Below are 12,376 nucleotides of genomic sequence, written 5' to 3' on the forward strand. Positions count from 1 at the left end.
ACTGTACCTACCAACCAGTAAGAATTCCGGCTCTCACAGACCTGTTAGTTTTTCTTTAAGAAGCCCTCCTGTTCTCCACTCATTACCTGTATTAACTGCACCTGTTTGAACTCGTTGCCTGTATAAAAGACACCTGTCCACACACTCAAACAAACAGACTCCAACCTCTCCACAATGGCCAAGACCAGAGAGCTGTGTAAGGACATCAGGGATTGTAGACCTGCACAAGGCTGGGATGGGCTACAGGACAATAGGCAAGCAGCTTGGTGAGAAGGCAACAACTGTTGGCGCAATTATTAGAAAATGGAAGAAGTTCAAGATGACGGTCAATCACCCTCGGTCTGGGGCTCCATGCAAGATCTCACCTCGTGGGGCATCAATGATCATGAGGAAGGTGAGGGATCATCCCAGAACTACACGGCAGGACCTGGTCAATGACCTGAAGAGAGCTGGGACCACAGTCTCAAAGAAAACCATTAGTAACACACTACGCCGTCATGGATTAAAATCCTGCAGCGCACGCAAGGTCCCCCTGCTCAAGCTAGCGCATGTCCAGGCCCGTCTGAATTTTGCCTATGACCATCTGGATGATCCAGAGGAGGAATGGGAGAAGGTCATGTGGTCTGATGAGACAAAAATAGAGCTTTTTGGTCTAAACTCCACTCGCCGTGTTTGGAGGAAGAAGAAGGATGAGTACAACCCCAAGTTCAAGGTCCTGGAGTGGCCTAGCCAGTCTACAGACCTGAACCCAATAGAAAATCTTTGGAGGGAGCTGAAAGTCCATATTTCCCAGCGACAGCCCCGAAACCTGAAGGATCTGGAGAAGGTCTGTATGGAGGAGTGGGCCAAAATCCCTGCTGCAGTGTGTGCAAACCTGTTCAAGAACTACAGGAAACGTATGATCTCTGTAATTGCAAACAAAGGTTTCTGTACCAAATATTAAGTTCTGCTTTTCTGATATATCAAAACTTATGTCAGCCAATAAAATGCAAATTAATTACTTAAAATCATACAATGTGATTTTCTGGAGTTTTGTTTTAGATTCCATCTCTCACAGTTGAAGTGTACCTATGATAAAATGACAGACCTCTACATGCTTTGTAAGTAGGAAAACCTGCAAAATCGGCAGTGTATCAAATACTTCTTCTCCCCACTGTACCTAAGTTAGATGTAATTCATTAAGGAACACAAAGAAAGACAGAGAGAGGAGACAGAGAGAGAAGACAGAGAGGGGAGACAGAGAGAGGAGATAGTGAGAGGACAGAGAGAGGACAGAGAGAGGACAGAGAGAGGAGACAGATAGAGGACAGAGAGAGGAGACAGAGAGAGGACCGAGAGAGGAGACAGAGAGAGGAGACAGAGAGAGGACAGAGAGAGGACAGAGAGAGGACAGAGAGAGGAGACAGAGAGAGGACAGAGAGAGGAGACAGAGAGAGGAGACAGAGAGAGGAGACAGAGAGAGGAGACAGAGAGAGGACACAGAGAGAGGACACAGAGAGAGGAGACAGAGAGAGGAGACTGAGAGAGGAGACAGAGAGAGGACAGAGAGAGGAGACAGAGAGAGGAGATAGTGAGAGGACAGAGAGAGGAGACAGAGAGAGGACAGAGAGAGGACAGAGAGAGGACTGAGAGAGGACAGAGAGAGGAGACAGAGAGAGGAGACAGAGAGAGGAGACAGAGAGAGGAGACAAAGAGAGGACAGAGACAGGAGACAGAGAGAGGAGACAGAGAGAGGAGACAGTGGGAGGACAGAGAAAGGAGACAGAGTGTCACGCCCTGACCTGAGTATTCTTTGTTTTCTTTATATATTTTGGTTAGGTCAGGGTGTGACGAGGGTGGTTTGTGTGTTTTTGTCTCGTCTAGGGTGTTTGTACTGTCTAGGTTTTTTTTGTAGATTTATGGGATTGTGTTCATTCTAGGTGTTTATGTAAGTCTATGGTTGCCTAGATTGGTTCTCAATTAGAGGCAGGTGTTTATCGTTGTCTCTGATTGGGAACCATATTTAGGCAGCCATGTTCTTTGGGTATTTTGTGGGTGATTGTTTCCTGTGTCAGTGTTTGCGCCACATGGGACTGTTTCGGTTTGTTCACGTTTATTGTTTTTGTATTTGTGTTCATGTTCAGTTTTCCCTATTAAAACATGGACACCTACCACGCTGCGTATTGGTCCGATCCTTGCTACACCTCTTCAGAGGAAGAAGAGGACGACAGCCGTTACACAGAGAGAGGACAGAGAGAGGAGACAGTGGGAGGACAGAGAGAGGAGACAGAGAGAGGAGACAGAGAGAGGACACAGAGAGAGGACACAGAGAGAGGAGACAGAGAGAGGAGACTGAGAGAGGAGACAGAGAGAGGACAGAGAGAGGAGACAGAGAGAGGAGATAGTGAGAGGACAGAGAGAGGAGACAGAGAGAGGACAGAGAGAGGACAGAGAGAGGACAGAGAGAGCAGAGAGTGAGAGCATGTCTGCTGTATGTTAGTGAACCAGTGTCGTACCATACGGTTAGTGTACTGTACAGGGTTCCTCCCAGTTAGCCAACGGTGTGGGATGGGAAAAGGCTCTGTCAGTCTCATTACCCTAGCCCCTCCTCTACCTGCCCATCCCTGCTCTCCTTCCCTCCCCTGCTGGTTTGTCTCCACTCCCTCCACCTTGAAGGTCAGCGGCTGGAGAACAGATCCCGTTCTGCTGAGTCCGTCAAACGCAAAACCAGAGACCCGCCTGCCCACTGACGTCCATAAAACAAACACAGAATGACAGGTGTCGCCGCGTTTTCGCCTCCCTTTTCACCCCCATCTCTTTCTTTTCACTGCACTTCCTCTTGTTTGATGTTGATTTATAGTTTATTGTTCCTCATCGCGTTTCAAGGTCGCTCTTAACGCGGCCAAACTAGGCCCTTGAGGAATGTCTTTGAGTACACCTGCCAGTGGAACTTGGAGCTATCCTCCGTGCAGCTGGCACGGCTACCCGCCATGGAACTCCTGCCTGGGAGAGGCTAAATCCAGCCTGGGGTCCTACTGAGGCCCCTATGGTTCACATACAGAAAGCTCCAGCTCAAGTTACAATGCCGGCAGAGTATCTCGGAACCCAGAATCAAATCTGCCATGTTAAGGCTGTCAGTCACGAGAGACATGACATAAGGGATCAGCAGTTGAATTAGTCCCTGATTAGAAGGGAATAATGAAATAAAGCAGTGGAACTGGCTTCGAAATTTGAATTTGAGGGCTTTGGAGATTAGACACAGACGATTTACTGGTCCTTGCCATTTTGCCACTTGCCATTGGATTTTCCTGCACTAGTATTTCTGGTGGGCAGTAACTACTAGACTAGTACACAACTCAACTACTATTATTTTTGCCCTGATCACTGTTTGATTCGACTGTGCTGTAGATTGAGGGAGATGGTTGGAAAGAAACAGATATTTACTGCGGCATCGTCTTTCCCTGAACTGTAGTCAATGCAAAAAGGATCCATCATGGACTCCCGAGGGGCTCCCAGACAGCTAAATACAAATTAGCAGGACACCGGCAGACATTATAGATTCCTTAGCTACCGGATGGTTGGGTGGACGGGTGGATGGGCTGGGGGGAGGAACTCATCCTTTTTTGCTTGCAGTTTGCTTCAATATCGGAGCATTTTATTTGAAAAGGATCCTGAATGTTCTCGTTCTTTGTACAAATGGTAGTGGTTAAAACATTAAGATCTGTGCTAGGCATTAAAAATATGGGTGTGTTTGTGTGTGTGTAGGTGTCTGTCCCCGACATGCATACTGATGAACAGTTCAGGCGTGCATCGTGCAGTGAGCTGTCATCAAGACTTTGATAGAGTGTGTGAATGTGTGTAAGCTCATGCATGCTCATGAGTGGACGCTTTGAATGCTTGATCCAAAGTAAAACTGTACATTTCTGTGAAAAATGGATAATGATGTGTGTTCAATCGTGCTTATGCATGTGCACATGTTCCAACCTCTTTGTTCTGTTTGCTGTGTGTCAGGCAGGTACCCCCCCGTCTCTTTTTTGTTACTCTCTAGAAAGGGATGTTACCCTCTCCTCCTCCCACTTTTGAGATGATTGTATCAGTATGCTGCTCTACTTCAAAGTCCTGCTTGAGATTTTCAGGTCACTCCTTCCCTACAGACGACTCAACCTCTAGCTTTCCCTCCACATCCTTAACAAGAGGATGAGGGGCTAACCCAAAGCAGAGGGTTTATTTGGGAGAGTCTGATGGAGCACTAAGGCAGGCTCTCTCCATCTCTGGAGGTAGATGTGTTGTAGAAGGACCAGTACGAATGGCTCAGGGGAAGCCCAGATGTCAATCGAGGCCAATTTTATGCTAAAGTACACCTTAACATGAAAGCACACTACCGTAAATAATAGATTTTCAGGGGTCGCAGGGTATATTGTTTTGCAGTCAAATGTTACATATTTGTTTTCATCTTACAGTCATCCCATGTTTTTATGAAGGTTCCTAAAAGGGCCAATATGAGCTGTCTGACTGAACTAGGTGAAGTAGTTGAGATACATCCTGTCATGATGAGTACTTCATTTGGAAATCGGAAGGTCCCGGAACAGGGGGGGGGGGGGGAGGGCCGGAGCGCATGAGAAGAAAAGTGACATACACAACTTAGCAGCGCAGCAGACTGAGTAAACAGCCAAGTAGCCTACTATCTGTGTTGGTGAAAAGGACAGCGCTCTCCAAGGTGCTGATTCATTTTAGACATCACTGCAGAACACCCGCCCTACGCATAGCCTAGATGTCCACATACTCGAATATAGCTGCGGTGGTCCGAATTTCATACAACCTAATTTTCAAGACATCAATGTACAGCAACATTTTTTTAAATGGCACTGCAGAACACCCACCATATGCACATGCACACGTAGTCAGCCGTGGGGCTTACAAGACCTGAATTTCATATAATTTTTAAGACATCATTGTAAAGCAGTCTCTGATTGGGGATCATATTTAGGCAGCCATTTCCCCTTTGTGCTTTGTGGGATCTTGTTTTGTGTAGTGCCTGTGAGCACTGCATTTTCTTCACGTTTCGTTTGTTCGTTTATTGTTTTGTTTTGCTTTGAGTTTCACATAGTAATAAAAGATGTGGAACCCAGATCACGTTGCGCTTTGGTCCAGTTATTATGACGAGCGTGACAGAAGATCCCACCAACAAAAGACCAAGCAGCGTGCCCAGGAGGAAGTATCCTGGACTTGGGAAGAGATTCTGGCAGGACAGGATCTCATTCCGTGGAAGCAGACGCAAGCGGTGAGGGAAGGACAGTGACGACGCCAGGGTTCGCAGCCACGACGCAAGCCTAAAAGACAACCTGAATTGTATTTTGGGGGGGGCACATGGAGTGGTCGGCGACGCGCTGAGGGGTGAGTCAGAGACCGAGGAGGAATATTGGGACAGATTGAGCGAGGAGTGGGTGGCGAAAGTTGAGGGGAGTGAACCAGAGACTGTCAGTGAGTTGAGGGAGAATGTGGAGGAGAGAGAAATGAGAGAGTTATTGAATTGGTGGAGGATGCACAACATTTGCCCTAAGGAGCGTGTTATCGATGTAAAGCCACCTGAGTCAGCTCTCCGTACTCATCCTGAGTAGTGTGTTATAGATCCGGTACAAGTGATGCTGGCTATACGCACCAGGTCTCCAGTACGCCTTCCCAGCCCAGTACGTCCTGTTCCAACTCCCCATACTCATCCTTAGAAGTGTGTTAAAGTTCCGGTACAATTGATGCCGGCTATACGCACCAGGTCTCCAGAGCGCCTTCACAGCCTAGTATGTCCTGTGCCAACTCCTCGTATTCACCGTGTGAAGAGTGTCATCGTTCCGGTACAATGTGTGCCGGTTCTACGCACCGTGTCTCCAGTACGCCTCCACAGCCCAGTATGTTCTGTTCCTGCTCCTCGCACTCTCCCTCAAGTGTGCCTTCCCAGCCAGGTACGTCCTGTACCTGCTCCCCGCACTCTCCTTGGAGTGCGTGTCCCCAGTCCAGTACGTCCTGTACCTGCTCCTCGCACTCGCCCTGAGGTGCATGTCACCAGCCCGGTGCCACCTGAGGTACGGCCCCACGCATCAGGCCTCCAGTGTGCCTCCACAGTCCAGTATGTCCTGTGCCTCCTCCCCGCACTCGCCCTGAGGTGCATGTCACCAGCCCGGTGCCACCTGTACCGGACCCACGGATCAGGCCTCCAGTGTGCCTCCACAGTCCAGTACGTCCTGTGCCTCCTCCCCGCACTCGCCCTGAGGTGCGTGTCACCAGCCCGGTGCCACCTGTACCGGACCCACGGATCAGGCCTCCAGTGTGCCTCCACAGTCCAGTATGTCCTGTGCCTCCTCCCCGCACTCGCCCTGAGGTGCGTGTCACCAGCCCGGTGCCACCTGTACCGGACCCACGGATCAGGCCTCCAGTGCGCCTCCACAGTCCAGTACGTCCTGTGCCTCCTCCCCGCACTCACCCTGAGGCGGGTGTCACCAACCCGGTACCACCAGTGCCGGCCCCATGCATCAGGCCTCCAGTGCGCCTCCACAGTCCAGTACGTCCTGTGCCTCCTCCCCGCACTCGCCCTGAGGTGCGTGTCACCAGCCCGGTGCCACCTGTACCGGTCCCACGCATCAGGCCTCCAGTGCGCCTCCCCAATCCAGTACGTCCTGTGCCTGCTCCTCGCGCTTGTCCTGAGGTTCGTGTCACCAGCCCGGTACCACCAGTGCCGGCCCAACGCACCAAGCTTCCGGCGACAGTTCGCGGTCCAGAGCCTCCAGCGACAGTCTGCAGTTCCAGAGCCTCCAGCGACAGTCTGCAGTCCAGAGCCTCCAGCGACGGTCTGCAGTCCAGAGCCTCCAGCGACGGTCGGCAGCCCAGAGCCTCCAGCGACGGGCGGCAGTCCAGAGCCTCCTGCGAGGGTTCCCAGTCCGGAGCCTCCGGCGGAGATCTACGGTCCGGAGTCCCTGGCGTCGAACCATGGTCCGGAGTCCCCGGCGACGAACCACGGTCCGAAGTCCCCGGCGACGATCTACGGTCCGGAGTCCCCGGCGACAATCTACGGTCTGGAGTCCCCTGCGACGACCCACCGTCCGGTTCCTCCGGCGACGATCCACGGTCCAGAGCCCCCGGCGACGATCCACGGTCCGGAGCATCCGGCGACGATCCCCGCACCAGAGCCGCCATTGAAGATGACGTATTCATGAGCGGAGTGGATACTTCACCCTTTGTGCTTTGTGGGATCTTGTTTTGTGTAATGCCTGTGAGCACTGCATTTTCTTCACGTTTCGTTTGTTCGTTTATTGTTTTGTTTTGCTTTGAGTTTCACATAGTAATAAAAGATGTGGAACCCAGATCACGCTGCACTTTGGTCCAGTTATTATGACGAGCGTGACATCTACAGTGCTTACTGCCACTAAATGTGCCTTGGTTCAAATAACTTTTTTCTGAGGGCTCTTTGATGTTTTTGTATGTTGGAGGCAGAGGACGTTACTGTACATTCCACCCACTCTTTTGCAAGTTTAATCCCTCCAGTCTTTTCTAGACCCAAGCTCCCTACCTTTTTGCATGTTGTACATTCCAGCTACGAATTTTGCAGGACAAGCCAGGGGTTATACATTTGCTTGTTCTTGAACTGAGCCTCCGTCATAATTGCACCTGATCCGATCACTTCGCCGGCGGATGCACTGTCCCTCCAATGGCTCCCCGTCCTCCTCTTCCGCCGAGTCTGACTTGCTAGTAGGCCTACTAGCTAGTGGAGATGCTGAACTGGCAGAATTAGCAGCGCTGCTAGCTATGGCTTTGCCATCGGGAGCATTTGCCAATTACTCCTCTCCTCCGGCTTTGACAGTTCTTTGGCTCATTTCGGGTTCGATTCACCATTTTTCTCTGGATGGTGTGGCAGGATAGGATGACTTCACAGAAGGATCCCCGCGCTTTAAGTCATGTTTTTCCTGGGTGGCGGGAGAAATAACGAGGAGGCAACTTGATTTAACTCTGGTCACTTTTATTAGAATGTTTACAGTGCAAAAAAACTGTCAAAAAGTCAAAAAGTCAAGTCTGGGCCTCCCGGGTGGCGCAGTGGTCTAGGGCACTGCATCGCAGCGCTAGCTGTGCCACCAGAGTCTCTGGGTTCGCGCCCAGGCTCTGTCGCAGCCGGCCGCGACCGGGGGGTCCGTGGGGCGACGCACAATTGGCCTAGCGTCGTCCGGGTTAGGGAGGGTTTGGCCGGTAGGGATATCCTTGTCTCATCGCGCTCCAGCGACTCCTGTGGCGGGCCGGGCGCAGTGCGCGCTAACCAAGGGGGGCGGGTGCACGGTGTTTCCTCCGACACATTGGTGCGGCTGGCTTCCGGGTTGGAGGCGCGCTGTGTTAAGAAGCAGTGCGGCTTGGTTGGGTTGTGCTTCGGAGGACGCATGACTTTCGACCTTCGTCTCTCCCGAGCCCGTACGGGAGTTGTAGCGATGAGACAAGATAGTAATTACTAGCGATTGGATACCACGAAAATTGGGGAGAAAAGGGGGTAAAATAAAAAATAAAAAAAAGTCAAGTCTGAGAGGTGTCTCTAACAGATCTAACCAATCAGAGAATCAAAGTTGATAACATCATGGGCTCTGGCCCAACTCATAGGTTTCGGGGACCAATCAGAATGGTCAGATTGTGTGCGCATTGTGGAAGAAACATCAGTTTGGCCGAAGCCATGTGGATGGGTATCCAGGCAAACAATCCATCCCATTGTAACTATATTGTTCGGGGACATTGCAAGTATATTCTCAGTATACAATAAATCCCAAGCTCTTTTGTGCTTGTGCTATAAAGGACTTCCTTTGTTGTCTCTCTCTTACACACATTTCTGTCACACCCACACACATTCCTACACACTAACATGTACTCAAAATGTCTTATGTTATTGTCAAGGCATAAAAGGCTGAAATTTGTTAAGAATATCGTTTGATGCTTCATTTCCTCTTACAAAAGGTATAAGCTACTCGCAAACATTGTGACAACTAACCCCATAATATGTGACATTCAACCCTGCGATGGGGCTTGCTGTCACAAGTGGACAGAGTGTGTTTGATGGCTTATAACTCCTGGTTGGAATAAGATATGAGGATTAAAAGGGTTCCCCTTTCAACCTACCTTGGTCTTTCTCCTAATATTGAAAAGAGTCTTGCAAGATATACTGGTGCTGAGAAACACACACCAGAGTGAAAAGTGTGACAACCAACCCCGGTCTCCCGTACTAGGGCTGAAGGGTAGGTTGTGTGGGAACAGAGCCCCCCCCCCCCCCCCCCCCCCTCTGACAGGTCTTGAGCTCCATGAATCAATGCTGCTAGCCAAAAGTCAGGCAGAGAGTGGCCGTCTTGGCTGGTTGGCTGGAGTCAGCACTCTTTCTCTCGCTTTATCGCTTTCTTTCTCACTCTCTCTCTCTTTCACTCTCTCTCTCTCTTTCACTCTCTCTCTCTCTCTCGCTCTCTCTCTCAAACACACACACTCTCTCCCTCTTTCTTGCTCTTTTTCTCTTTCCCATTTCTTTGTCTACTGCAATAGATGATACAATCATTAAACAGATCATTACTTCTTTACGGTTCTCATATAAGACCTAGAAGTTCGACGTATATACATTTGAATCAGACAAATAATATGATATGTTGCTATTCAGAGTGAAACAGAAACATAAAGAGTATGAGGGGTTTTAAAAAGTTTGAGGACATACAGGGTCTATACTGTAGCTGGTACCGCTAGTCTGAGTGTTGTTCTTAGTCTCCCTCTGTTGGTGCTTTAACACCAATGCAGGCCAGCAGCACCACTGAAATAAATGTGTCCACTCTTTTCCTGGCAACAAGGTGTAGGTATTTTTTAAACATAACAATATACACAAGGCAAAAATATGTCTAGCATTTTCAATGTAAAAATTGAAATTCTCTCTTTTTCTATGCATGTTGCTGAGATACAGCGCTGGGTGGGTGGGGCTGGGGTGTGCCCATTCCACAACCCATGTGGAATTCCGGGTCTTTGGCAGCGTTTGGAACTGCCAAGATCATCTCAGCCTATGCTGTCCCTTGACTTTTTGGCCCTGACGGATCCATGGATCACCCTGCTACTCCAGCTGCTCTCTCTTCATCTGACTATGTTTTTTTCTCATGGTCTAAGAGCATCTGGTCGTCACGGTGGTGGCACAGGGCTACTCATTTCTCCTATATTTTCTCCCTCACTCACCTGTCCATCTCCTCATTTGAATTCCATGCTGTCACTGTCACTTGTCCACCCAAGCTTAACAATGTTGTCATCTATCGCCCACCAGCTGCCCTTGGAGAGTTCCTCAATGAGCTTGACAACTTGATAAGCTCATTTCCTGTACGATGGCTCACCGCTCTTCGTACTTGGCGACTTCAACCTCCCGACATCTGCTTTCAATTAATTTCTTTCCAACTCTCTCTTTCCCTTCCTTGCCTCGTTTGACCTCACCCTTTCCCATCCTTGCCTCTTTTGACCTCACCCTTTCCCAATCCCCTCCAATTCACAAGGCAGGCAATACGCTTGACCTTTAGTAGAGGTTGTTGGCCTACTAATCTCACTGCAACTCCCACCAGGTCTCTGATTACTACTTTGTTTCCTTTTCTGTCTCCCTCTCCTCCAACGCTAGCCAATCAGCCCCTACCCAGATGGTCATGCACCATCTCAATCTTCGTTCTCTCTCTCCCACTACTCTCTCCTCTTCTATCCTATCATCTCTCCCTTCTGCTAAATCCTTCTCCCTCTTGTCTTCTGATTCCGCCTCTTCAACCCTACTCTCCTCCCTTTCCGCATCCTATGACACACACTGCCCTCCCCTCCTGATCCGTGTCTGAGTGATTCATTGCGAGCTTACAAAACAGGGCTGAGGCCAGCTGAGCGAAAATGGAAAAGAAAACTTCAAGAGAACCTATCATCCTTTCACTCCCTCCTCTCTACCTTTTCTTCCTTTGTACTCGCAGCTAACACCCCTTTATATCACTCTAAATGTCAAGTTTCCCTATGAAACTCTTTTCCACCTTCTGCTCCCTCCGTAATACTCCACCCCCTCCCTCCTCACTAGCTGCGGACGACTTTGTCAACCACTTTGAAAAGAAGGTTGACAACATTCACGACATTCACTCTCCTCATTCACTCAGCCTATTGAGTCTGCTGGTCCTGCTCACACAGAACTACCCTACGCCTTGACCTCTTTCTCCCCTCTCTCTCCGGATGAAATCCTGCGACTAGTGAGGTCTGTCCGCCCGACAACCTGCCCTCTCTCTTCTCTGTTCTCATCCTCCTAGATCTATCTGCTGCTTTTGACTGCGTGAACCATCAGATCCTTCTCTCAACTATCTCAGGGCTGTGTGTCTCAGGCTCTGCAAACTCTTGGATTGCATCCTACCTGGCAGGCTGCTCCTACCAGGTGATGTGCAGAGGATCTGTGTTTGCACCACATACTCTCACTACTGGTGTCCCCCAGGCCCTCCCCTCTTCTCTCTATACACCAAGTCAATTATCTCTGTCATATCTTCACATGGTCTCTCCTATCATTGCTATGCGGATGACACTCAACTACTTTTCTCCTCCCCCCTTCTGACATCCAGGTGGCAACACACATCTCTGCATGCCTGGCAGATTATCGCAGATATCTGAGTTTGAATGTCGGCCCACCACCTCAAGCTCAACCGATACAAGATGGAGCTGCTCTTCCTCCCGGGGAAGGCCTGCCTGCTCAAAGACCTCTCCATCCCGGTTACCAAATCCACAGTGTCGCCCTCCCAGAGTGCAAAGAACCTTGACGTGACTCTGGACAACACCCTGCCGATCTCTGCAAACATCAAAGCAGTGACTAGCTCCTGCAGATTCATGCTCTACAACATCCATAAAGTACAGCCCTACCTCACACAGGAAGCGGCGCAGGTCCTAATCCAGGCACTTGTCATCTCCCATCTAGACTACTGCAACTCGCAGCCCCCGCTCAGCTCAGTCCAAGCTCTTCTCTGTCCTGGCACCCCAATGGTGGAACCAGCTTCCCCCTGAAGCTAAGACAGCAGAGTCCCTGCCCATCTTCTGAAAACATCTGAAACTCTACCTCTTCAAATAGTATCTTAAATAATCCCCCTCCTCAGTTTACCCCCCCCCCCCCAAAAAAAAAAAAACACACACAAAAAACAACCTCGCACTTGACTCCCCCCCACCCCCCCCCCCTCTAGCTCTGACTTTGCTGATAGCTGCTTTATTGAGGAAAAGTGTATTTACTATGCCTGTGATACATGGTTTTCCCACTTAGCTACTGTATCTTAAGATGAATGCACTAACTGTAAGTCCCTCTGGATAAGAGTGTCTGCTAAATGACTAAAATGTAAAAGTAAAATGTGTGGAGGAGTGTGTAAGGGAG

The sequence above is a fragment of the Salvelinus namaycush genome, chromosome 14, assembly GCF_016432855.1.
Source record: "Salvelinus namaycush isolate Seneca chromosome 14, SaNama_1.0, whole genome shotgun sequence".
Lineage (NCBI taxonomy): Eukaryota > Metazoa > Chordata > Actinopteri > Salmoniformes > Salmonidae > Salvelinus > Salvelinus namaycush.